At 40.8% G+C, this 25,351-nt stretch overlaps 1 pseudogene; it reads left to right on the top strand.

Moving 5' to 3' along the window:
* The window catches only part of LOC108633341, a 166,320-nt pseudogene that overhangs the window by 91,432 nt on the left and 49,537 nt on the right, over positions 1–25,351 (top strand).

The following is a 25,351-nucleotide window of genomic DNA, read 5'->3' as shown; positions in this document are numbered from 1 at the left end:
ATGGAATTCTCCAGACAAGAATACTGGGATGGGTTTCCATTCCCTTCTCCATGGGATCATCCCAACCTAGGTATCGCAATTGAGTCTCCTACACTGCAGTCAGATTCTTTACCGTCTGAGCCACCAGAGAAGCCTAAATGAGGTAAGGATGGAACTAATTTTATCCACATATTCTAATCTTGTTTGTTAAAATTTTTAATTGAGATGTAATTCTTGTAACATTATATTAGTTCTAAGTGTAAAACATAGTGTTTATGTTTTTGTACATCACCACACGTACAGTAATATCCATCACCACATGTAGTTACAATTTTTTTCCTTATGATCCCACAAGTAAGAATTTGCATGCTGCAACTAAGACCCAGCACTGCTGCTGCTGCTGCTAAGTCGCTTCAGTCGTGTCTGACTCTGTGCGACCCCATAGATAGCAGCCCTCTAGGCTCCGCCATCCCTGGGATTCTCCAGGCAAGAACACTGAAGTGGGTTGCCATTTCCTTCTCCAAGACCCAGCACAGCCAAATAAATAATTAATTTTAAAAGAGAGTATTATTCTCTTCATAGTCTTGACCTAAGAACATGTATCATTTTTTTTTTTTTTAATCCACATTAGGGCTTCCCTGGCAGCTAAGCTGGTAAAGAATCTGCCTATAATGCAGGAGACTGGGGTTTGATTCCTGGGTCGGGAATATCCACTGGAGAAGGATAGGCTACTCACTCCAGTATTCTTGGGCTTCCCTGATGACTCAGCGGGTAAAGAATCTGCCTGCTGCCTGTGGGAGACCTAGGTGCGATCCCTGGCTTATGAAAACCCCTGGAGAAGGGAAAGGCTACCCACTCCAGTTTTCTGGCCTGGAGAATTGCATGGACTGTATACTCCATGGGGTCGTAAACAGTTGGACATGACTGAGTGACTTTCACAAACACTAGATACAAAAATATTATCTTCTTTCGTATATTACAGTTTTAAGATATCTTTCATGACAATATTTTTTCTCTAGAATGTTTTAAAATTTTTATTTATTTATGGGAACTCTCTATAAACAAACATCACTTCAGTTCAGTTGCTCAGTTGTGTCAGCTTCAACATCAGTCCTTGCAATGAACACTCAGGACTGATCTCCTTTAAGATGGACTGGTTGGATCTCCTTGCAGTCCAAGGGACTCTCAAGAGTCTTCTCCAACCCACAGTTCAAAAGCATCAATTCTTCAGTGCTCATCTTTCTTTATAGTCTTATAAAGAAACATCACTTACTCTTTCTTAAATATTTTTGTAAATATTTCCCCCATTTTTTGCATATATGTTTAAGGTTATATATGTGAATGGGGGGGTTATGTTATCAAATCTATAATAGTTTACTTTTTTGACTTCTGCCTTTAATGAAATGTTTCATATACCATTCTTAATCTCAAAATAACTTTGAATCAGGTTTTATTTTCTGTAAATAATTTTACAGTTCCACTAAAGAATATTCAAAACCTAATTTTGAATTCATTTACTTATCTGAATTTGATTTACTATGTGTAATTGTGTAACATCATCACCAGATAAGAATTATATTTTAGATATGTGAAGGCTTCATCAAAAATAAAAACACGTTGCTTCATGATTTAATGGATATGATGTCAAAAGTACAGGCAACAAAGCAAAAATAGACAAGTGGGAATATATCAAACTAAAAAGCTTCTTCAAGCCAAAGGAAACATCAACAGAGTGAAAAAGCAAGCTAGCACAAATTATATAAAGTGTTAATTTCCAGACAAATAAGGAACTCCTGCAACTCAAGAGAAAAAAATCCAAAACCTAATTAGGCAGTTACAAAATTGGCCAAGGTCTTGAATAGATATTTCTCTAAAGAAGACATACAAATGGCCAATGGGTATATGATAAATGCTTGACATTGTCAATCATCAGGGAAATGTAAATCAAAACCAGAAAGAGATATCATCTCACACATGTCAAAATGACTGTTTTTTTTAATAAGACACTGAAGTGTTGGCAAGGCTGTGGAGAAACTGACACTTTCTGTGTACTTATCCACATTAAATATATAAATTTTTATTAATAAACTATGCAATCCAGGGGTTAAATCTCTGGATTTTCATTGCCATGGGTCCAGGTTCAATCCCTGACCTGGGAACTAAGATCCCACGGGCCACAGCACAGCCAAAAACAAACAACAACACAAAAACTATAACAAAAAAGTCTGTATGATTCATAGTGATGTCCCTTTTCATTCTTGGCATTGTTAACTTCATTTACTCTCTGCTCTTCATTAGTATTAATCAGTGTTCCTCAATTTTCAATGAGCCATGCTGAAAGGGTTTTCTTCCATGTTTTCTATCTTATGCTTACCTTCTTTTCCATTCATTTTTGTTCCTTTTTAAATTAACCCCAACGTTCTATATTCTTTGGGCTTTCTCATCTCCTAGTTTCTTAATTGAAGCTTACATTTTTTTCACTTTTGGTCTTTCCTCTTCTCTAAATCTAGGGTATAAATTTCCCTTAGGCACTACTTGAGTTTCACTAGAAGAATTTATGATAATATCATTATTTTGTGTTTATTACCATTATGATTGTATCTTTATTGTCATTATTTCACAATATTTGGTAAATTTTAAATTTATTCCCAGACTCAGGTGGTTTTTGGAAGGGTGTTGCTGAATTTCCCAAAATAGGGATGGCTAACAATATTTTCTTTTTAATTCTTAATTTTATTCCACTGTGGTCAGAGCAAATATTCTGTATGAATTCAAATAGTCAAAGTATAAATTCAAAGAGTGAAAGATTTTGTCCCATTATGTGGTCGTTTTGGTAAAAGTTCCGAGTGCATTTACAGTAAGGTGAACTCTTGCATTGTTGGGTGCATTGCTCTATGTGTTACTTGGTTAAATGTGCTGACTATTTTCTTGTACATCTACTGTATCCTTTGTTTTTTATATGTCTGGTCTGTATGCTATTGAAAAAGATACAGTAAAAATCCCCCATTTTGATTGTGATTTTGCCTATTTCTTCTTTTCATTCTGTCAAGTATATTTCAAAGCTATGTTCTGTTACCTTTGTTGAATTTTGATGTCTAAATCTTTATTAAGGGTGCATCTCATTATAATCATGGAAATTCCCTCCTTAATTCAATTAGTGTTATTTTCAGTTCAGTTCAGCCACTTAGTCATGTCCGACTCTTTGTGACCCCATGGACTGCACCATGCCAGGCTCCATGTCAATCACCAACTCTCAGATTTTACTCAAACTCATGTCCGTTGAATCAGTGATGCCATCCAGCAATCTCATCCTCTGTCTCCCCTTCTACTTCTGCCCCCAATCTTTCCCATCATAGGGGTCTTTTGAAATGAGTCAGCTCTTCACATCAGGTGGCCAAAATACTGGAGTTTCAGCTTCAGCATTAGTCCTTCCAGTGAACACATAGGACTGACCTCCTTTAGGATGAACTGCCGGGGTCCAGCCCCAGTGGATCCAGGGTGATTCGAAGGTGGGGACGGAGTTGGCGTCCTTGGAAAAATACATATTTAATTACAGATATATAGAGAGATTAGAAATGGATAGTGTAGTAGGAAAATTAGTGGAGAAAAAGAGGCTGAATAACTTGGTTTATGTGGAATAGCATCCATGCTCCAGATGGGAATTCAGCCAGAGAAACGGGAAGCAAGAAAGAAGTGACATGGGGGAATCAGTCTTTCTGGAAACTGATCCTATTTCTTTATTTTTGGGTTTGCTTATATACCTTTTGTTATACATAGGGATGAATACAGAGTCACACGGGGGTCAGCAGTCCTGAACTTTATCAAAATCAGGTACTTCACATTAAAAGGGCTTAGAGATTTTACATCATCTTACGGCCATGAGACCTGCTGACATTTTATGATCCTTTCTTTCTGATAACCAAAAAACTCATTTCTTTCAAGGGTGTATTTTCTTAAACCAGGCACCACCCTCCAAATAAAGTTACATTCATATAGGGTGAGGGTGTAGTAAGTTACACTCAAGAAAGGAATTTATTTAACCCAAGGTTAACATGATTAATCTTGAAGGTTAATACTTATTTCTCCTATATGTTAGTTATATTCACTATAAGGACAGGGAATATGGAGATGTAGCAGCAAACATCAGCCCAACAAATGAAAATCCTTTCCCCAATGTTCCCCTTAAGATCTATTTAGTCTTAAGATAGTGATAAAGTTACATTTTTACATAGCAAGGACACAGTGATTTATAACAAAGTACAGTGATCTATTACAAAAGAGAAAATCCATTAACTCAAAAAGTCTAGTATTGCTAGCCTTAAAAACTACTATATTTCCTTTTCTATATTCCAAATACATTGATTAATATATTCCCAGGTGCCTAAGGATATGGAGGCCTGTCTGCAATTATTGACTCAACAATGACAAAAGCCCTATGCTAATTAAGACTCTCAAAATACTCCAAAACTCTGTGCTGTTTATGGTTGAAAGGTAGTAAACAATCATGCAGGAGTATGGATAATCCTGTCACATAAGCTAGTCTGTCAGCAGAGAGGTTAGACCTGAGACACCCTTGTCACACCCAGGGCAGGGAATCAGCAGCAATTATTGACACAACAAATGAAAAAACCCTTCACCAATATAATTCCTAACCAACCCACTATACTGACAATTTCCCAAAAGAATTTGCCTTTAGTAAGTCTAAAACATCTCAGGTTGGGAGGCTATAAACAATCACATGTGGCCGGACGAACCTATACAGGCAGGCTAGATAACCTTCAGAGGAGTCCGTAAGCTGAAACACTCTTGTCATGCCCAGGAATTTTTATTGACTTGGAGCTGCACGTTAACTCCTTCTCTGAGAGAAATGGTGATGGGGGAGACCTCCCTATAAAGTCAGAGGTATAGGTGAGAGCATAAAACAGACTCTGGTTTTGGGGGTAGATGCTCGGGAGCAGGGGGTTCCCTGAGGCTTGATCACACCTTTGCGTATGCCAAGCCTCCTTCCTCATGACCTTTGCCATGGGCGGAGTTCCTCACGCTGGCCCCTGGCAATGAACTGGTTGGATCTCCTTGCAGTCCAAGGGACTCTCAAGAGTCTTCACCAACACCACAGTTCAAAAGCATCAATTCTTCAGTTCTCAGCTTTCTTCACAGTCCAACGCTCACATCCATACATGACTACTGGAAAAACCATAGCCTTGACTAGACAGACCTTAGTTGGCAAAGTAATGTCTCTGCTTTTTAATATGCTATGTAGGTTGGTCATAACTTTCCTTCCAAGGAGCAAGCATCATTTAATTTCTTGGCTTAAGTCACCATCTGTGGTGATTTTGGAGCCCCCCAAAATAAAGTCAGCCACTGTTTCAACTGTTTCCCCATCTATTTGCCATGAAGTGATGGAACCAGATGCCTTGGTCTAATTTTCCGAATGTTGAGCTTTAAGCCAACTTTTTCACTCTCCTCTTTCACTGTCATCAAGAGGCTCTTTAGTTCTTCTTCACTTTCTGCCATAAGGGTGGTGTCATCTGCATATCTGAGGTTATTGATATGTCTCCCAGCAATCTTGATTCCTGCTTGTGCTTCATCCAGCCCAGAGTTTCTTATAATGTACTCTGTATATAAGTTAAATAAGCAGGATAACAATATACAGCCTTAATGTACTCCTTTCCTAATTTGGAACCAGTCTGTTTTTCCATGTCCAGTTCTGACTGTTGCTCCCTGACTTGCACACAGGTTTCTCAAGAGGCAGGTCTGGTGGTCTGGTGGTCTGTTATTCCCATCTCTCTCAGAATTTTCCAGAGTTTATTGTGATCCACACAGTCAAAGGCTTTGGCATAGGCAATAAAGCAGAAATAGATGTTTTTCTGGAACTGTCTTGCTTTTTCGATGATCCAGCGGATGTTGGCAATTGGATCTCTAGTTCCTCTGCCTTTTCTAAATCCAGCTTGAACATCTGGAATTTTACAGTTCACGTATTTCTGAAGCCTGCTTGCTGACTTTTGAGCAATACTTTACTTGTGTGTGAGATGAGTGCAATTGTGTGGTAGTTTGAGCATTCTTTGGCATTGCTTTTCTTTGGAATTGGAATGAAAAGTGACTTTTTCCAGTCCTGTGGCCACTGTGGAGTTTTCTGAAATTTACTGGCATATTTCTTGCAGCACTTTCACAGCATCATCTTTTAGGATTTGAAATAGGTCAACTGGAATTCCATCACCTCCACTAGCTTTGTTCATAGTGATGCTTCCTAAGGCTCACTTGATTTCACATTTCAGGATGTCTGGCTCTAGGTGAGTGATCACACCATTGTGATTGTCTGGGTCATGAAGATCTTTTTTGTACAGTTCCTCTGTGTATTCTTGCCACCTCTTCTTAATATCTTCTGCTTCTGTTAGGTCTATACCATTTCTGTCTTTTATTGTCCCCATCTTTACATGAAATGTTCCCTTGGTTTCTCTAATTTTCTTGAAGAGATCTCTAGTCTTTCCCATTCTATTGTTTTCCTCTATTTTTTTGCACTGATTGCTGAGGAAGGCTTTCTTATCTCTCCTTGCTATTCTTTGGAACTCTGCAGTCAAATGGGTATATCTTTCCTTTTCTCCTTTGCTTTTTGCTTCTCTTCTTTTCACACCCATTTGTAAGGCCTCCTCAGACAGACATTTTGCTTTTTCACATTTCTTTTTCTTGGGGATGTTCTTGATTCCTGTCTCCTGTACAATGCCACGAACTTTCGTCTATAGTTCATCAGGCACTCTATCAGATCTAGTCCCTTAAGTCTATTTCTCACTTCCACTGTATAGTCATAGGGATCTGATTTAGGTCATACCTGAATGATCTATTGGTTTTCCCCACTTTATTCTGAATTTGGCATTAAGGAGTTCATGATCTGAGCCACCGTCAGCTCCTGGTCTTGCTTTTGCTGACTGTATAGAGCTTCTCCATCTTTGGCTCCAAAGAATATAAGCTATCTGATTTTGGTGTTGGCCATCTGGTGATGTCCATGTGTAGAGTGTTCTCTTGTGTTGTTGGAAGAGGGTGTTTGCTATGATCAGTATGTTCTCTTGGCAAAACTCTATTAGCCTTTGCCCTGCTTCATTCTGTACTCCAAGGTCAAATTTGCCTGTTACCCCAGGTGTTTCTTGACTTCATACTTTTGCATTCCAGTCCCTGTAATGAAAAGACATTTTTTTGGGTGTTAGTTCTAAAAGGTCATGTAGGTTTTCATAGAACCATTCAACTTCAGCTTCTTCAGCATTACTGGTTGGGGCATAGACTTGGATTACTGTGATATTGAATGGTTCAGCTTGGAAATGAACAGAGATCATTCTGTTGTTTTTGAGATTGCATCCAAGTACTGCATTTCAGACTCTTTTGTAGACTATGATGGTTACTCCATTTCTTCAAAGGGATTCCTGCCCACAGTAGTAGATATAATGGTCATCTGAGTTAAATTCACCCATTCCAGTCCATTTTAGTTTGCTGATTCCTAGAATGTCGACGTTCACTCTTGCCATCTCTGGTTTGACCACTTCCAATTTGCCTTGATTCACGGACCTAACATTCCAGGTTCCTATGCAATATTGCTCTTTACAGCATCGGACCTTGCTTCTATCACCAGTCATATCCACGATTGGGTGTTGTTTTTGCCTTGGCTCCCTACATTCATTCTTTCTGTAGTTATTTCTCCACTGATCTTCAGCAGGATATTGGGCACCAACTGACCTGGGAGGTTCATCTTTCAGTGTCCTACCTTTTTGCCTTTTCATACTGTTCATGGGGTTCTCAAGGCAAGAATACTGCAGTGGTTTGCCATTCCCTTCTCCAGTGGACCACATTTTGTCAGAACTCTCCATTGTGATGTGTCCATCTTGGTTGGCCCTACACGGCATGGCTTAGTTTCATTGAGTTAGACAAGGCTGTGGTCCATGTGATCAGGCTGGGGTAGTTTTCTGTGATTGTGGTTTCAGTCTGTCTGCCCTCTGATGCCCTCTCTCAGCACTACTGTCAATTAGTGTATCTTTTCTTAAAGTCTACTTTCTGGGACATCAATAAAGCTACTCCAGTTTTTTTAGAGTTAGTACATTTTTTCCATTATTTTACTTTCAACCTTTCTTTGTTTTCATAATATAAGGTGATCATTTTGCAAGTAACATTTGTGTCAGTTTTGTTTTATCTTAATCCATTTACTGTAAATGCAATTACTGATATTGATGTGTTGGTATCTGCCATTTGCTTTTAATAGATCCACATGCTTTATGTTCCTTCTTCTCTCCTTTCTTTTTCTTCCTTTAGCATTAAATAAATCTGTTATTATTTCAGATTTTCCTTTTTCCTTTTGATTTTCAACAGCTTTACTAAGAAGAGTATGAAAACTCTTCCATTTATATTTTTTAAAAATTCTCTATCATTATATCTTCACATATGACTTCTGTAGTTCTGCCTCTCTGTCTCTGTATCTCTTCCCCCTCTCCTACTCTTTATTTTCCTTCTCATCTCTCATCTTTACGACTCCTCTAAATCACTCTATTCTTAGTTCTATCTAAAATTTGTTTGACTTATTCATTCACTTTTAATCCTAGATATGTTATTTTAGGTCGGCAATGGTTCCATTGCTATTATTTATTTGTTTATGATTATTTGTTTTTTTTTCATCTTTTTCCTGTATATTCTCCCCCTCTCTCTTTTCCCCTAAACACATTGATCGTAGTTAAAATCCTTATGCATTTCTATCATGTGCGTCTCTGCATTCTCTCATCTCTTTTTTTCACTTTGGTCATTTGTCATGTTATCCTAACTTGTCAAGTGTCATGTCATTTTTTATTGAATGCTATAAATTATATGTGAAAAAGTAAGATACTCCTGATAGATTTTCTAATACCTGAAAGGATTTACCCCTTGTTTTGCTAGGCAGATAGGGAGAAGGGGTGTATATCACTCAAACATCCAAATATAACCTAAAACTGAGCTGTAATAAGTGTGGGTTGCAGCTTTGGTAGCACTCAGTCCACCTCTGATTTTTCTGCCCCTATGACAGGGGCTTTTGGAGATTTCAGTTCAGAGCCTGGATTCTTTGGTAGCTCAGTACCCAAGAGAATGAGAAAGACTCCGCTCTCCAAGTCTTTTTAGGTATTTCTTTAGCCTCCTGCCCTTCACAGCTTATATACTGGGCAGATATTTGAGGAGAAAACATGCTGTGTGAGAGAGGCTCTCAAGACTCTAATTTTGTCACTCCAGCACCAGGTAACTCCCAAATTATGCTGGTTCCTGTCACAACAATAGCCCTCTGCTTGCCCAAGCCCAGATTCTGAATCATTAAATTATGCAATGAATCAGCAAATTCCCAGAAAAAAAGAAGCTATAGATCCTTGGCTAACATTGAAATAACCTCCACACTTTAGAACTTTAGCATATTTAGTCCATGTTGTCAGAGAAGGCAATGGCATCCAACTCCAGTACTCTTGCCTGGAAAATCCCATGGATGGAGGAACCTGGAAGGCTGCAGTCCATGGGGTCGCTGAGGGTCGGACACTGAGCAATTTCACTTTCACGCATTGGAGAAGGCAATGGCAACCCACTCCAGTGTTCTTGCCTGGAGAATCCCAGGGACTGGGGAGCCTGGTACGCTGGCGTCTATGGGGTCGCACAGAGTTGGACACGACTGAAGTGACTTAGCAGCATCAGCAGTCCATGTTGTGTCAACAAATGTTGAATAGATTTACTGTTTCTTAAAAAACATTTTCCAGCTTTTTAAGTTGTATCCAGCAAGACCCAGCAAAACACATTGGCCTGCTGTAAACTCCTCCATTTTCTGCGGATGTGGAAAATTTTAGGTTTAATTCTCTACTTCATCATTTACTTAAAGTGCAACACTGATAGACATTCTTTAACCTTTCTTTACATCACTTTTATGTGTAAAAGGAGAGGAGAATACAGTGAGCCTGTTAATGTTATTTGTTCAAGGGTTGCAGCAATGTGACCTATTTCTGCTCTGTGATGGAGCTAGAAGGTTTTGCTGGTGGCTCAGCTGTAAAGAATCCACCTGCAATGCAGGAGACACTGGTTAGATCACTGGGTCAGGAAGACCCCCTGGAGGAGGGCATGGCCACCCACTGCAGAATTCTTGCCTGGAGAATCCCATGGGCAGAGGAGCCTGGTGGGCTACAGTCCATAGGGTCTTAAAGAGTTGAACATGACTGAAGTGACTAAGCAAACATACACACTATTTCCCCCTAAAGATCACATAACCCCCAAATTTGAATAACAGAGATTCTTGACACAAAGTCCAAGGAGGGATTATATTTTTGGGGGAGAAGAAGCAACATTCTATGATTCCCAGTGGAATCTGTCCAGTCTCGATGTTCCCTGACGTCGTCTCTCATGCAAAGCTGTTCAGTCTACTCAAAGAGATCACATTGTCTGAAAGTAAGTATCCAGATCTGAAGTCTGAAGCTTAGAACCACAGATGAAATATTCTGAGGTAAACCAAGATATCACAGAATCCATTTGTTTTTCAGTTCTGAATGACTGTACCAAGGAGAAGGATTCTAACGGTAGAGGATTCATGATTGCTATCTGAGGCATCTGATAAGGCCTGTTCCTGACTCCATTCCCTTTAACCAAACCCTTTAACTCTTAGGTCAACAGCATCAAAATGTGTGCGCGTTGAAAGGAATCCATCCAGCTGCCAGCTCATTCCCGTGACTCTGAACTCATTTAACTGCTCCGGGTAGAGAGACTAACATTTCCTGTAAATCTTTCTCTGATGCTGTGCAGAACTCTACAGATCAGAATGTTAACTCTGATAGGACCTTGTACCCCATTCTGTCTCAGACTACTCATTAGAGTGTTTTTAACTTAATATTTCCTGTTTTATTTTCTTCCTATTTTTCAACCTTATTATTCTCTTGCCACTGGTATAAAAAACCAGCCCCAGCTGCTGCCCCAGTGCCATGACTCTGTTTCTGAACCAGCAGGTTCGGCAGCCTCAGATGAGAGCACCCCCTGCTCAGGTGGGGGTCCTACAGGACAGAAGAGTCTTCTCAACCCCTGGTGTCATCACCCATCGTCCCATTTCTCTTTGCTCAGACAGCAGATTGATCCGCCTGGTGGACGGAGGTGGTCCCTGCGCCGGGAGAGTGGAGATCCTTGACCAGGGCTCCTGGGGCACCATCTGTGATGACCGCTGGGACCTGGAAGATGCTCGTGTGGTGTGCAGGCAGCTGGGCTGTGGAGAAGCCCTCAATGCCACTGTCTCTTCCTACTTCGGGGCAGGATCAGGGCCCATCTGGCTGGATGAAGTGAACTGCAGAGGAGAGGAGTCCCAAGTGTGGAGGTGCCTTTCCTGGGGATGGCGGCAACACAACTGCATTCATGAAGAAGATGCAGGCGTCATCTGCTCAGGTATGGTCAGTTCTTTGTCCACCGGCTGAGAAAATGGAAAATTCCAAGAAAGCTGGTGTCTGATCAGCAGGGCAATGGAAGATAGGTGGGCTAGGGAGGACTGAGACGCCTACCCATCCTCCCTGAGTGCACTGTGGCTGTGACTGATGAGCTTCATTTACTTCCCTCTTATAAGTCTCTGCTATTCTTTCTTCTCCAGTGGACTTACCTGACGCTAAAAAGCTTTATTTATTCTCCCAATTAAAATAAATCCTAATTTTTTTTCATAATTCACTTTTTAAAGAGTGTAACATTTGCTAACTGCCACATACACATTCTTTTTGCACAGGGAGGCTATGAGAAGGAGGGACAAAAATGAGGATGTACTTTCCTTGGTGGAGTTGTTTCTGTACAAACAATGTGAGACATTGTTTAGCACTAGGCTAGTAGTAGTGGAGACTACTCTTACTATAGGAGGATATCATTTACATATATATAGAGATGATCCCTAAAGGGATATCATTTAACAAGTCAGAGATTCTTATGGATTTGTGGCAGATTTCAAGTTCCTTTGCAAATTTAGGCGTAAATGTTCATAGTTCTTTGATGGTAGAACTAGAGAACTGTGAATGAAATGCTCCGAGTCATATATTCTTTCACTGTTACTAGAACAGTCTCTCTCCCCAATTCTTCCTTTAAGATATCTGTACAAATGCAAACTTTGGAGGAACAGTTAGCCATGCACTGGCAAGTCAAAGGTGGAGGTAATAAAACATGAATTTGTGTGTTTTATGATAAGATATTATGTAGTATATATTTAATGATTTCATTGATATAGACTTGTGTTTAGGGGCTTATTTGGAGCAAGAGGACAAATGTAATTTTTGAAGAAGGTGGAGCAGATTTTATAGAAGCTGGGAGGAAGGGGAATGGCAATGGGAGCTGATGAAGGCAACGGTGAGGTTCTCTGAGCAGCACTGAAGGTCCAGGTGTGGTGTGGAAGGTGCTATGTGTGCCTAAGGACACAAGATGTCTACACAGCAAGAGACCAGACAAGGATATATCTTTATTATATTTAGTATCTTTACTCATTCACATCAGCCTTCTATTTCATAATTTTTTTGGAATTTTCACACACTTATTCTTCCATGTAAATTTTAAAATCAAGTAGAAAATAAAAAAGAAATAATATATCTCAGAAGTCTCTATCCTAATATATCCTAAAACTTTCTTGATTATACAGCACATATTTGAATATTTAATTTTTATCAGGGTATATAAAACAGAATACAAGAAATATTTCTCTCTTTTTCTTTCTAAATTTTTAATCTTGTGTAATTAATATGACAATATCAACAATCTCAGATGTGCAGATGACATCACCCTAAATGGCAGAAAGTGAAGAGGAACTCTTGATGAAAGCGAAAGAGGATAGTGAAAAAGCTGCCTTGAAACTCAGCATTCAAAAAACTAAGATCATGGCATCCTGTCTCATCGCTTCATAGCAAACAGATGGGGAAAAAATGGAACCTGTGAGAGACTTTATTTTCTTGGGCTCCAAAATCACTGTGGACAGTGACTGCAGTCATGAAATGAAAAGATGCTTGCTCCTTGGATGAAAAGCTATGACAAACCTAGACAGTATATTAAAAAACAGAGACATTACTTTGAGACAAAGGTCTGTCTAGTCAAAGCTATGGTTTTTTCAATAGTCATGTATGGATATGAGAGTTGGACCATAAAGAAGACTGAACACTGAAAAACTGATGCTTCTGAACTGTAGTGTTGGAGAAGACTCTTGAGAGTCCCTTGGACTGCAAGGAGATCAAACCACTCAATCCTAAAGGAAATCAACCCTGAATATTCACTGAAAGGATTGATGCTAAAGCTGAAGCTCCAATACTTTGGCCACCTGATATGAAGAACTGATTCATTGGAAAAGACCCTGATGCTGGGAAAGATTGGAGGCTGGTGGAGAAGGGGATGACAGAAGATGAGATGGTTAGATGGTATCACTGACTCAATGGACATGAGTTTGAGCAAACTCGGGGAGACAGTGAAGGACAGGGAAGCCTGTCATTCTTCAGTCCATGGGATAGCAGAGTCGGACACGACTGAATGGCTGAGCAACAACAGCAAGTTAAATAAAATGGTTTATCTAGAATGTGTAGTCTGTGACCAAACTCCCAGCCAGAATAGATTATGAATCCTAACCTTGGCCTCTCTGGGGAGATGGAAATGGATAAATAATAAAAGGCAAGCAGATCATCTTCTCTTTCATCATTTATTCTTGTATGAGTGGTCTATCTAATCCTTCAATTCTTTAATTTCTGCAGTGCCTTTTCTGTTCTCTCCTGCTCTCTATGCTGCTGCTGCTAAGTCGCTCGAGTCATCTGTGACTCTGTGCGACCCCATAGACGGCAGCCCACCAGGCTCCGCTGTCCCTGGGATTCTCCAGGCAAGAACACTGGAGTGGGTTGCCATTGCTTTCTCTCCCTGCTCTCTATAGTAGATTTTTATTCTGTTACATCATTCTTTTTGAGGCTTCAAAGTTCACAAACTTATGCAATCAGAGTGCTTCACCAGAACAAATTCCGCCATGTACCTAAATAATTATGAGTACACTCAGAAACCAGGAAAATTATTTAAAAAAGTTGTTCTTTATGATGTGCAGGTTTTTCCTATTGGATTACCTTTTCTCTATCCAAAATAGGGCCCCTGGAGGATGAAATCATGGTCATGAGTCTTTTCCTTGGTTTCTCTCATACTCCATCCACTCCCCGTTTAAGCTGCCACTCACCCCACCTCACTCCGTACAGAAGCTCTTCCCTTTTGGAGTCTCCTTCTCATCTATTTGTAGCTTTTAAGCTTGTTTTTTCTTTTCTGCATTGGGAGAAATGGGAAAGGGTAGCATGGTTATGTGGCAAATGGAAGGAGCACAGGGGATAACAAGTGTTAAAATCTTGTTGAACGAGTCTTTTTTTCCCCCAAATCTTTCTATGTTTCATTCCTATTGAGGCTTTTGCAATTTAGAAATCTCTACAGTATATGTTAAAAGATGCTTACTTCTTGGAAGGAAAGTTATGACCGACCTAGACAGCATATTCAAAAGCAGAGATATTACTTTGCCAACAAAGGTCCGTCTAGTGAAGGCGATGGTTTTTCCACTGGTCATGTATGGATGTGAGAGTTGGACTGTGAAGAAACTGAGCGCCAAAGAATTGATGCTTTTGAACTGTGATGCTGAAGAAGAATCTTGCGAGTTCCTTGGACTGCAAGGAGATCCAACCAGTCCATTCTAAAGGAGACCAGTCCTGGTGTTCACTGGAAGGACTGATGATGAGGCTGAAACTCCAATACTTTGGCCACCTCATGCAAAGAGTTGACTCATTGGAAAAGACTCTGATGCTGGGAGGTATTGGGGGCAGGAGGAGAAGGGGACGACAGAGGATGAGATGGCTAAATGGTATCACTGTCTCAGTGCACATGAGTTTGGGTGAACTCCGGGAGCTGGTGATAGACAGGGAGGCCTGGCGTACTGTGATGCATGGGGTCACAAAGAATCAGACACGACTGACTGACTCAACTGAACTGAATGTTTATATGGGTTGTTTGCTGTCCACTCTCTTCCTCTCATTCTCCTTTTTTTTTTAAAATAGCTTGCTGGCTTCTTATCTCAGAAATCCAAATAGGAAAGGCATATGCAGTTAGCCTATAGAGAAGTTTAGAATACATTAAATTATTGTTACTCTTTCACATTTGCTAAGAATCTCATGTCTAGTATGAAGTAATCAACTAACTCAATAGTCTTGCATAATTCCACTGAGACCTCACTTTCTCCCAGGTGTCTTGATAAATCCTAGGTTTTCTAGAAATATGACTAGGACCATTCCCTCCCTCTCCCATGACTCTCTGATCTTTTGCCATTTCTAAACTTACCTGGCTGTCTGGGGAGGCCTTACAAAAAACTGTGAAAAGAAGAGAAGTGAAAAGCAAAGGAGAAAAGGAAAGATATAAACATCTGAATGCAGAGTTGCAAAGAATAGCAAGAAGAGATAAGAAAGCTTTCTCAGCAATCAGTGGAAAGAAACAGAGAAAAGAACAGAATAGGAAAGACTAGAGATCTCTTCAAGAAAATTAGAGATACCAAGGGAATATTTCATGCAAAGATGGGCTCGAAAAAGGTATGGACCTAACAGAAGCAGAAGATATTAAGAAGAGGTGGCAAGAATACACAGAAGAACTGTACAAAAAAGATTGTCATGACCCAGATAATCACGATGGTGTGATCACTCCCCTAGAGCCAGATATCCTGGAATGTGAAGTCAAGTGGGCCTGAGGAAGCATCACTACGAAAAAAGCTAGTGGAGATGATGGAATTCCAGGTGAGCTCTTTCAAATCCTGAGAGATGATGCAGTGAAGGTGCTGCACTCAATATGCCAGCAAATTAGGAAAACTCAGCAATGGCCACAGGACTGGAAAAGGTCAGTTTTCATCCCAATCCCACAGAAAGGCAATGCCGAAGAATGCTCTAACTACCGCACAATTGCACTCATCTCACACGCTAGTAAAGTAATGCTCAAAATTCTCCAAGCCAGGCTTCAGCAATACGTGAACTGTGAACTTCCTGGTGTTCAAGCTGGTTTTAGAAAAGGCAGAGGAACCAGAGATCCAATTGCCAACATTCACTGGATCATGGAAAGAGCAAGAGAGTTCCAGAAAAACATCTATTTCTGCTTTATTGACTATGCCAAAGCCTCTGACTGTGTGGATCACAATAAACTGTGGAAAATTTTTCAAAAATTGGGAATACCAGACCACCTGACCTGCCTCTTGAGAAATCTGTATGCAGGTCAGAAAGCAACAGTTAGAACTGGACATGGAACAACAGAGTGGTTCCAAGTAGGAAAAGGAGTACATCAAGGCTGTATATTGTCACCCTGCTTATTTGACTTATATGCAGAGTACATCATGAAAAACGCTGGACTGGAGAAACACAAGCTGAAATCAAGATTGCCAGGAGAAATATCAATACCTCAGATATGCAGATGATACCACCCATATGGCAGAAAGTGAAGAGGAACTAAAAAGCCTCTTGATGAAAGTGAAAAAAGTGAGTGAAAAGGTTGGCCTAAAGCTCAACATTCAGAAAACTAAGACCATGGCATCAGGTCCCATCACTCCACGGGAAATAGATGGGGAAACAGTGGAAACAGTGTCAGACTATTTTTTTGGGCTCCAAATCACTGCAGATGGTGACTACAGCCATGAAATTAAAAGACGCTTACTCCTTGGAAGGAAAGCTATGACCAACCTAGAGAGCATATTCACAAGCAAAGACATACTTGGCCAACTAAGGTCCATCTAGTCAAGGCTATGGTTTTGCCTATGGTCATGTACAGATGTGAAAGTTGGACTGTGAAGAAGGCTGAGCACCAAAGAATTGATGCTTTTGAACTGTGGTATTGGACAAGACCCTTGAGAGTCCCTTGGACTGCAAGGAGAACCAACCAGTCCATTCTGAAGGAGATCAGCCCTGGGCTTTCTTTGGAAGGAATGATGCTAAAGCTGAAACTCCAGTACTTTGGCCACCTCATGCGAAAAGTTGACTCATTGGAAAAGACTCTGATGCTGGGAGGGATTGGGGGCAGGAGGAGAAGGGGACGGCAGAGGATGAGATGGCTGGATGGCATCACTGACTTTGTGGACGTTAGTCTGAGTGAACTCCGGGAGTTGGTGATGGACAGGGAGGCCTGGCGTGCTGCGATTCATGGGGTTGCAAATAGTCAGACACAACTGATCGACTGAACTGAAGTGAACTGAACTGAAACTTACCTGTGGACAACTTCTTTCACAGTTAGATTATAATGCCTGCACTCAGATCCAGCCTGTGTGACTTTCCCTGTCCTCAGTGACTTGAATATTGGCTCTGAGAGAAAACTGGCCAGAATTTTAGCCCCAGAAATCTCAGGATGGTCCTCTAAACTTCTCGGGCTCTTAGGCCTCTAACCTCTTGAATCCCATGGACAGTTTTCACTCTCAGTTCAGCTCTGTACCCACATTTGAATGTTTACCAAGGTGCAGTTTCTTTGGGCACTGTAGTTTCCAGGCCCGCAGATAGGAATTAACATTTGTAATCAAAATATATATTCTCAGGATTCAACCATTCTGAACTGATCCTGCAATCCTTCTGGATATCTCTTCAGAAAATTGCTCATGAAAATGCAGTTTGACAATGACAGTCAAATTCTCTCTTCTTATCCCCTCTTAATTCCACTGTTGGAAAGAAAAGCTTTCCCACCATTGCCTGTGAGATGTTGTCTGCAATTGTCCAGCCAGGTTCATGAACACTCACTGGGTTTGTTGTTCTTTGTTTCTCAGGATTTGTGCGTCTGGTTGGAGGGGATGGACCCTGCTCAGGACGGGTAGAAGTACGTTCTGGAGAAGCCTGGACCCCAGTGTCTGATGGGAACTTCACACTCCCCACTGCCCAGGTCATCTGTGCAGAGCTGGGGTGTGGCAAGGCTGTGTCTGTCCTGGGACAAGTACCCTTCAGAGAGCCCGATCGCCGGGTCTGGGCTGAAGAGTTCAGGTGTGAGGGGGAGGAGCCTAAGCTCTGGTGGTGCCCCAGAGCGCCCTGTCCAGGGGGCAAGTGTCACCACAGTGGAGCTGTTCAAGTTGTCTGTTCAGGTGAGATGCATATCAGGACTTAACCTCCGTGTACAATCAGTTCAAGCCAAAAAAGAAATCAGATTTTGCTGAAATCCTGTCTTTTTCTATCAGTGTACACAGATGTCCGGCTCATGACAAATGGCACCTCTCAATGTGAGGGGCAGGTGGAGATGAATATTTCTGGACAATGGAGAGCTCTGTGTGCCTCCCACTGGAGTCTGGCCAATGCCAATGTTGTCTGTCGTCAGCTCGGCTGTGGAGTTGCCATCTCCACCCCAAATGGAGCAGAAGGAAGTGATCAACTCTGGAAAGCCCGATTTCACTGCTCAGGGACTGAGTCCTTCCTGTGGAAATGCCCCGTGACTGCCCTGGGTGTTCCTGACTGTTCCCATGGCAATATGGCATCTGTGATCTGCTCAGGTAAGAGAGAGAAGGGCTACTATACTTAGGATGCTCCTGGGGTGAAATTTCCCCAGAGCAGAGAGTAAGGGAAAACAGGCTTTAAAAGGAAGATATTCTGTAGTGAAATTATTGAACTCAGGTTTCCTCTGCTTATTACTCAAGAATCCAATACTGAGAGACAAGCGTGGGGTAAATTTAAAGATAGCATTATTGAGAAAACCAGCAGTTCTGAGGAGACAGAGGACTAATGTACCAAAGAACCAGCTCCCCCTTGCTGATCAGGGACAAGAGTTTTTAAACGGGAATTTCAGGAGTGCACAGGTGGAGGTAGGGGACAGGTTACCTGCAGAATAGCACGGTTAGCTCCAACAATCATCTTGAAATAGGTCTGATTGGTGTCACCTTTATTGTTTCAAATACAGTTAATTACCAGTTCTAGTGCTGGTCTGTTCCCACTTCCTTGTGGCCGATTCTTGGAATTGTGTAAGGTGAAGATTATGGGCTTCCCTGTTGGCGCAGATGGTAAAGATCCCGCCTGCAATGCAAGAGTCTCAGGCTTGATCCTGGGTTGGGAAGATCCCTGGAGAAGGAAATGAGACCCCACTAGTCTGGTCATCATGTAATTTACTTCTACCACCTGGTTGGGGTTTCAGTATCTGCAAAACAGCTCAAAGGATATGGCTCAGAGTGTTAGCTATAGCCATAAGGAGGAACTAAGAATCCTTGACTTTGTTTAGGGTTAAACTATTATTATTTTGTCTTATTTGACTGTTTCCCTTTGTTTCTGAAATTTTTTCATTTCTGTGATTAAATTAATTCTTTGGCTAAGGTTTTTCTACAGACAGAAGCAGGTGGAGAACATGAGGGTGGTCTGTCCTGAGAAGGCTCTGTAAGGTCCTGCTCCATAGCATTCTCATTGTTCACTCATTTTTTCAGGGAAAGAAGTGCTAAGAAATGCTAAGAAGTGCTATGTCAGGGAAAGAAATGCTTGGATGACCGATATTTTTATGAAACATTATTATTTAAGGATAATAATAGAGAACAAAGTACAAACAAAAAGTGTATACCTAGGTCATGTTCCCCAGCCCAGATCTACACAGAGAGCATTCCCAGCACCACAGAATCACTGTTGCCTCCCAATAGCCGTGTCCTCCTCTCCAGGGAAGACTGCCTACCTAAGACTTTTACTGCCATAGAATATTTTCTCAGTTTTTGAACTTTATGTATAAGCATACAGAATGTTTTCTTTCATGTCTAATTTTTTTGATTTCAAACTGTGTTTGAAATTCACTCATGATGTTGTTTATGGCAACACTGTATTCATTTTTATTACCATAGAGTATTCCTTTGAATGATCACATGACCATGCATTGATCCATTCAACTTGTGGCAGAGATTTGAGTTTGTTGCCAGGTTTTGACTATTACAAACACAATGGGGCAAATTACCATGATGATGACTTTTGGAACAAATATTTATTACTTTTTTTGTGTGTTTAATTCTGTCTGATATTTTTATTTTCTTAATGGTATGCTGTACTTCAATGAGCCAAGTTACTCATCTTAAGTTAATTCATTCACCTTTTTTTACTGTACATGTAGTGCTCCTTCAGTCAGTCAGTTCAGTTCAGTCACTCAGTCATGTCCGACTCTTTGCAACCCCATGGACCGCAGCACATCAAGCTTCTCTGTCCTCCCTCATCTCCCGCAGCTTGCTCAAGCTCATATCCATTGAGTTGGTGATACCACCCAATCATGTCATCCTCTGTCATCTCCTTCTTCTGCCTTCAGTATTTTTCAGCATCAGGGTCTTTTCCAATGAGTCAGTTCTTCCCATCATGTGGCCAAAGGATTAGGGCTTCAACTTCAGCATCAGTCCTTCCATTGAATATTCAGGACTGATTTCCTTTAGGATTGACTGGTTTAATATCCTTGAAGTCCAAACTCTCAAAAGTCTTCTCCAACACCACAGTTCACAAGCATCAATTCTTCAGTGTTCAGCTTTCTTTATGGTCCAACTCTCACGTCCATACATAACTACTGGAAAAACTATAGCTTTGTTGGACCTTTGTCGGCAAAGTAACTTCTCTGCTTTTTAATATGCTACCTAGGTTTGTCACAGCTTTTCTTCCAAGGAGCAAGCATCTTTTAATTTCATGGCTGCAATCACCATTTGCAGTGATTTTGGAGTCCAAGAAAATAAAGTCTGTCACTATTTTTATTGTTTCCTATCTATTTGCCATGAAGTGATAGGACCAGATGCCATGATCTTCTTTTTCTGAACGTTGTTTTAAGCCAACATTTTCACTCACCTCTTTCACCTTCATCAAGAGGCTCTTTAGTTCCTCTTCACTTTCTGCCATAATGTGGTGTCATCTGCATATCTGAGGTTATTGATATGTCTCCCAGCAATCTTGACTCCAGCTTGTGCTTCATCCATCCTGGCATTTCACACGACGTGCTCTGCATAGAAGTTAAATAATCAGGGTGACAATATACAGGCTTGACGTAGTCTTGTCTCAGTTTTGAACCAGTCCATTGTTCCAGTCCATAGAGCTCCTTATAATCTTCTAGAAAGAACTTTGTCTACTCCAAAATCACAAAAATGTTCCCTGAGAGTATCTCACAGAAGTGTAATTACTTTTCTTTTGCATATAATTATACACAGCTTCCAGGATTGATAACCGTGTAGCCTAAGGGTCAAGTGTCATGTTTTCATATGGACATCCAGCTGACTCAAAATCTTTTTCTGGAAGACTATTCCCTACTGCAGTGCCACCTTTGTGATAAACGAAAGGGCACATATGTCTGGGTACTTCTTTTAGACTCTCTATTCTGTTCCACTGTGTCATTTGTCTATCCTTGCACCTGTACCACATTTTCTTAATTATTGTAATTTTATAGTAAATCTTGAATCTTCCCTAGTGGCTCAGATGGTAAGGAATCTGTCTGCAAGGCAGGAGACCTGGGTTTGATCCCTGGGTTGGGAAGATCCCCTGGAGAAGTGCATGGCAACCCACTCCAGTATTTTTGCCTGGAGTGTCCCCATGGAGAGAGGAGCTTGGCAGGCTATAGTCTATGGGGTCAAAAAGAATCGGACATGACTGTGTGACTAAGCACACATAGTAAGTCTGGGTAACTTTAATTTAAAGAAGTTATGTTGTTGCTGTTCTTCCTAACTGCCTTGGTCATTCTTGGTTTTTGTATTTTGTATACATGTTTGAGCTGAAGCTCCATACTTTGCCACCTGATGTGAAGAGCTGACTCATTAGAAAAGACCCTGATTTTTAGAAAGATTGAAGGCAGGAGGAGAAGGGGACAACAGAAGATGAGATAGTTGGATGGCATCACTGACTCAATGGACATGAATTTGGGTAAACTCTGGGAGTTGGTGATGGATACGGAAGCCTGGCGTGCTGCAGTTCATGGGGTTGCAAAGAGTCAGACATGACTGAGTGACTGAACAACAACAGAAATTTTGAATCATCTTGTCATGGTTCACACACACACAAAAGCATTAAGGAATTTTATTGAGGTTAGCTTTAATCTGCATATAAATGAGAGAATGGTTTATTTTGACAACACTGAGTTTCCCAATTCATTGTCAAAATATATCCCTTCATTCAATTAGGTCTTGAATTTCTCTCAGATGTTTCGCACATCTTTAACTAGGTTTTCTCTTAGGCATTTTATGGGTTTGATGTTACTAGTATTTCCTTTAGTGAAGGTTTTCCAATACCAGAAGTATTCTCCAATACCAGAAGTATTTTCCAATACCAGAAGTATTCTCCAATACCAGAATTCAAAAGCATCAATTCTCCATTGCTCAGCTTTCTATATAGTCCAACTCTCACATCCATACATGACTACTGGAAAAACCATAGCCTTGACTAGACGGACCTTTGTTGGCAAAGTAATGTCTCTGCTTTTTAATATGCTGTCTATCTTGGGTCATAACTCTTCTTCCAAGGAGTAAGTGTCTTTTAATTTCATGGCTGCAGTCACCATCTACAGCGATTTTGGAGCTCAAAATAATAATTCAGCCACTGCTTCCCCATCTATTTGCCATGAAGTGATGGGACTGGATGCCATGATCTTTGTTTTCTGAATGTTGAGCTTCAAGCCAAAGTTTTTCACTCTCTTCTTTCACTTTCACCAAGATGCTCTTTAGTTCCTCTTTACTTTCTGCCATAAGGGTGGTGTCATCTGCATATCTGAGGTTATTGATATTTCTCCAGGCAATCATGATTCCAGCCTGTGCTTCATCCAGCCCAGCATTTCTTGTAATGTACTCTGCATATAAGTCAAATAAGTAGGGTAGCAATATACAGCCTTGACGTACTTCTTTTCCTGTTTGGAGCCAGTCTGTTGTTCCACGTCCTGTTCTAGCTGTTGCTTCCTGATCTGCATACAGGTTTCTCTAGAGGCAGGTCAGGTGGTCTGGTATTCCCATCTCTTTTAGAATTTTCCACAGTTTATTGTAATGTACACAGTCAAAGGCTTTGGCATAGCCAATAAAGCAGAAATAGAGGCTTTTCTGGAACTCTCTTGCTTTTTCAATGATCCAGCGGATGTTGGCAGTTTGATCTCTGGTTCCTCTGCCTTTTCTAAAACCAACTTGAACATCTGGAAGTTCATGGTTCACGTGTTGTTGAACCCTGACTTGGAGAATTTTGAGCATTACTTTGCTAGTGAGATGAGTGCAATTGTGCGGTAGTTTGAGCATTCTTTGGCATTGTCTTTCTTTGGGATTGGAATGAAAACTGACATTTTCCAGTCCCGTGGCCACTGCTGAGTTTTCCAAATGTGCTGGCGTATTGCTTGCAGCACTTTCACAGCATCATCTTTTAGGATTTGAAATAGGATTGTTATGTAGAATGAAGTAAATCAGAAAGAGAAAAACAAATACTGTATAACATCACTTATATGTGGAATCTAGAAAAATGGTAGAGATGAACTTGCTGCAAAGCAGGAATAGAGACACCAACATAGAGAACATCATATGGATACTAAGAGGGGAAATGAAGAGTGGGGTGAACTGGGACCTTGAGATCGACGTATATGGCATATACACACTATTGATGTGCTGTGCTGTGTGCTTAGTCGTATCCAACGTTTTGCAACCCCATGGACTGTAGCCCGCCAGGCTCCTCTGTCCACAGGGATTCTCCAGGAAAGAATTGTGGAGTGGGTTGCCATACCCTCCTCCAGGGGATCTTCCCAACCCAAGGATCTAATCCAGGTCTCTTGCATTGCAGGCGGATTCTTTACTGCCTCAGCCACCAGACTCAGAAGCCCTACACTATTGATACTAAGTATAAAATAGATATTGCCTGGAGAATCCCATAGACATGGAGCCTGATGGGCTACAATCCATAGTGTCACAGAGTCAGACACGATTGAAGTGACTTAGCATGCACACACACATAAACTTTGCCAACCAAGGTCTATCTAGTCTAGGCTATGGTTTTTCCAGCGGTCATGAATGGATGTGAGAGTTGGACTATAAAGAAAGTTGAGCACCAAAGAATTGATGCTTTTGAACTGTGGTGTTGGAGAAGACTCTTGAGAGTCCCTTGGACTGCAAAGAGATCCAACCAGTCCATCCTGAAGGAAATCAGTCCTGGGTGTTCATTGGAAGGACTGATGTTGAAGCTGAAGCTCGAATCCTTTGGCCACCTGATGCAAAGAGCTGACTCATTGGAAAAGCCACTGATGGTGGGAAAGATTAAGGGCAGGAGGAGAAAGGGACAACAGAGGATGAGATGGTTGGATGGCATCATCGACTCGATGGACATGGGTTTGGGTGGACTCCGGGAGTTGGTGATGGACAGGGAGGCCTGGCATGATGCGGTTCATGGGGTCGTAAACAGTCGGACACTACTGAGTGACTGAACTGAACATATAAAATAGATAAATAATAATCTATTGTATAGCACAGGGAACTCTACTCAGTGCTCTGTAGTGATCTAAATAGGAAGTAAATCCAAGAAAGAGGGGGATATATACATATATATCTATGTGTCGCTGTTGTTTGGTCGCTGAGTTGCGTCTGACTCTTTTGTGACCCAATGGACTGTAGCCTGTGTCACTCCTTTGTCTATATGATTTCCCAGGCAAGAATACTGGAGTTGGTTGCCATTTCTTTCCCCAGAGGATCTTCCCAACCAGGGATGGAACCCAAGTCTCCTATTTGGCAGGCAGATTTTTTTTTACCACTGAGTCACCTAGGAAACCCTTACATGTATATATAACGTATTAAATTTGCTGTACAGCAGAAGCTACCGCACGTTGTATAGCAATTATGCTCAAATAAAAATTAATGAAAATAAATAAAATAAACTCTGTCAGGTAACTCTAAGAGCCAAATACCCTGGGAAATTGTTTTAATGTTTCTTTTTCCTCTTGTTTTCCATGAGAGCTCTTTTTTTAAAGAAATTAATTAATTAATTAATGATTATTATTATTTTCTTTGTGTTTTTAAAGTCACAAACATTGTAAATAAAAAATTGTACAAACCCTTCAGAAAGGATTCTGTTTCGCTTCTTCTATTTAGGAGTAGATTAAGGATAGAGCAACTTATTTAACTCATTCTTAGGGCAAAGCTTGGCTTAAAACAGGAATCATGGCATTGTCAGGTAGGGCTGTTCATAGAGAAAGGGAACACTAAGATTATGGCAACTTTACTGGTATGTTACAGCTTTCATCTCAACTCCATCACTAGGTCATTATTATTGTTATTATTTTTGAACTTTTTACTTTGTGTTGGGTATAGCCGATTAGCAATGTTGTTATAGTTTCAGGTGAACAGGCAGGGACTCAGCCATACATATACATGTATCCATTTCCCCCCAAACTCCCCTCCCCTCCTAAAAATTATTTTGCTTAACTGAGTTTCCTGTTCTTCAACCCTCCCAAC

Source organism: Capra hircus, chromosome 5 (assembly GCF_001704415.2).
Source record: "Capra hircus breed San Clemente chromosome 5, ASM170441v1, whole genome shotgun sequence".
NCBI lineage: Eukaryota > Metazoa > Chordata > Mammalia > Artiodactyla > Bovidae > Capra > Capra hircus.
Note: the sequence above shows the minus strand (reverse complement) of the source record. Positions and strands in the feature narration are given on the sequence as shown.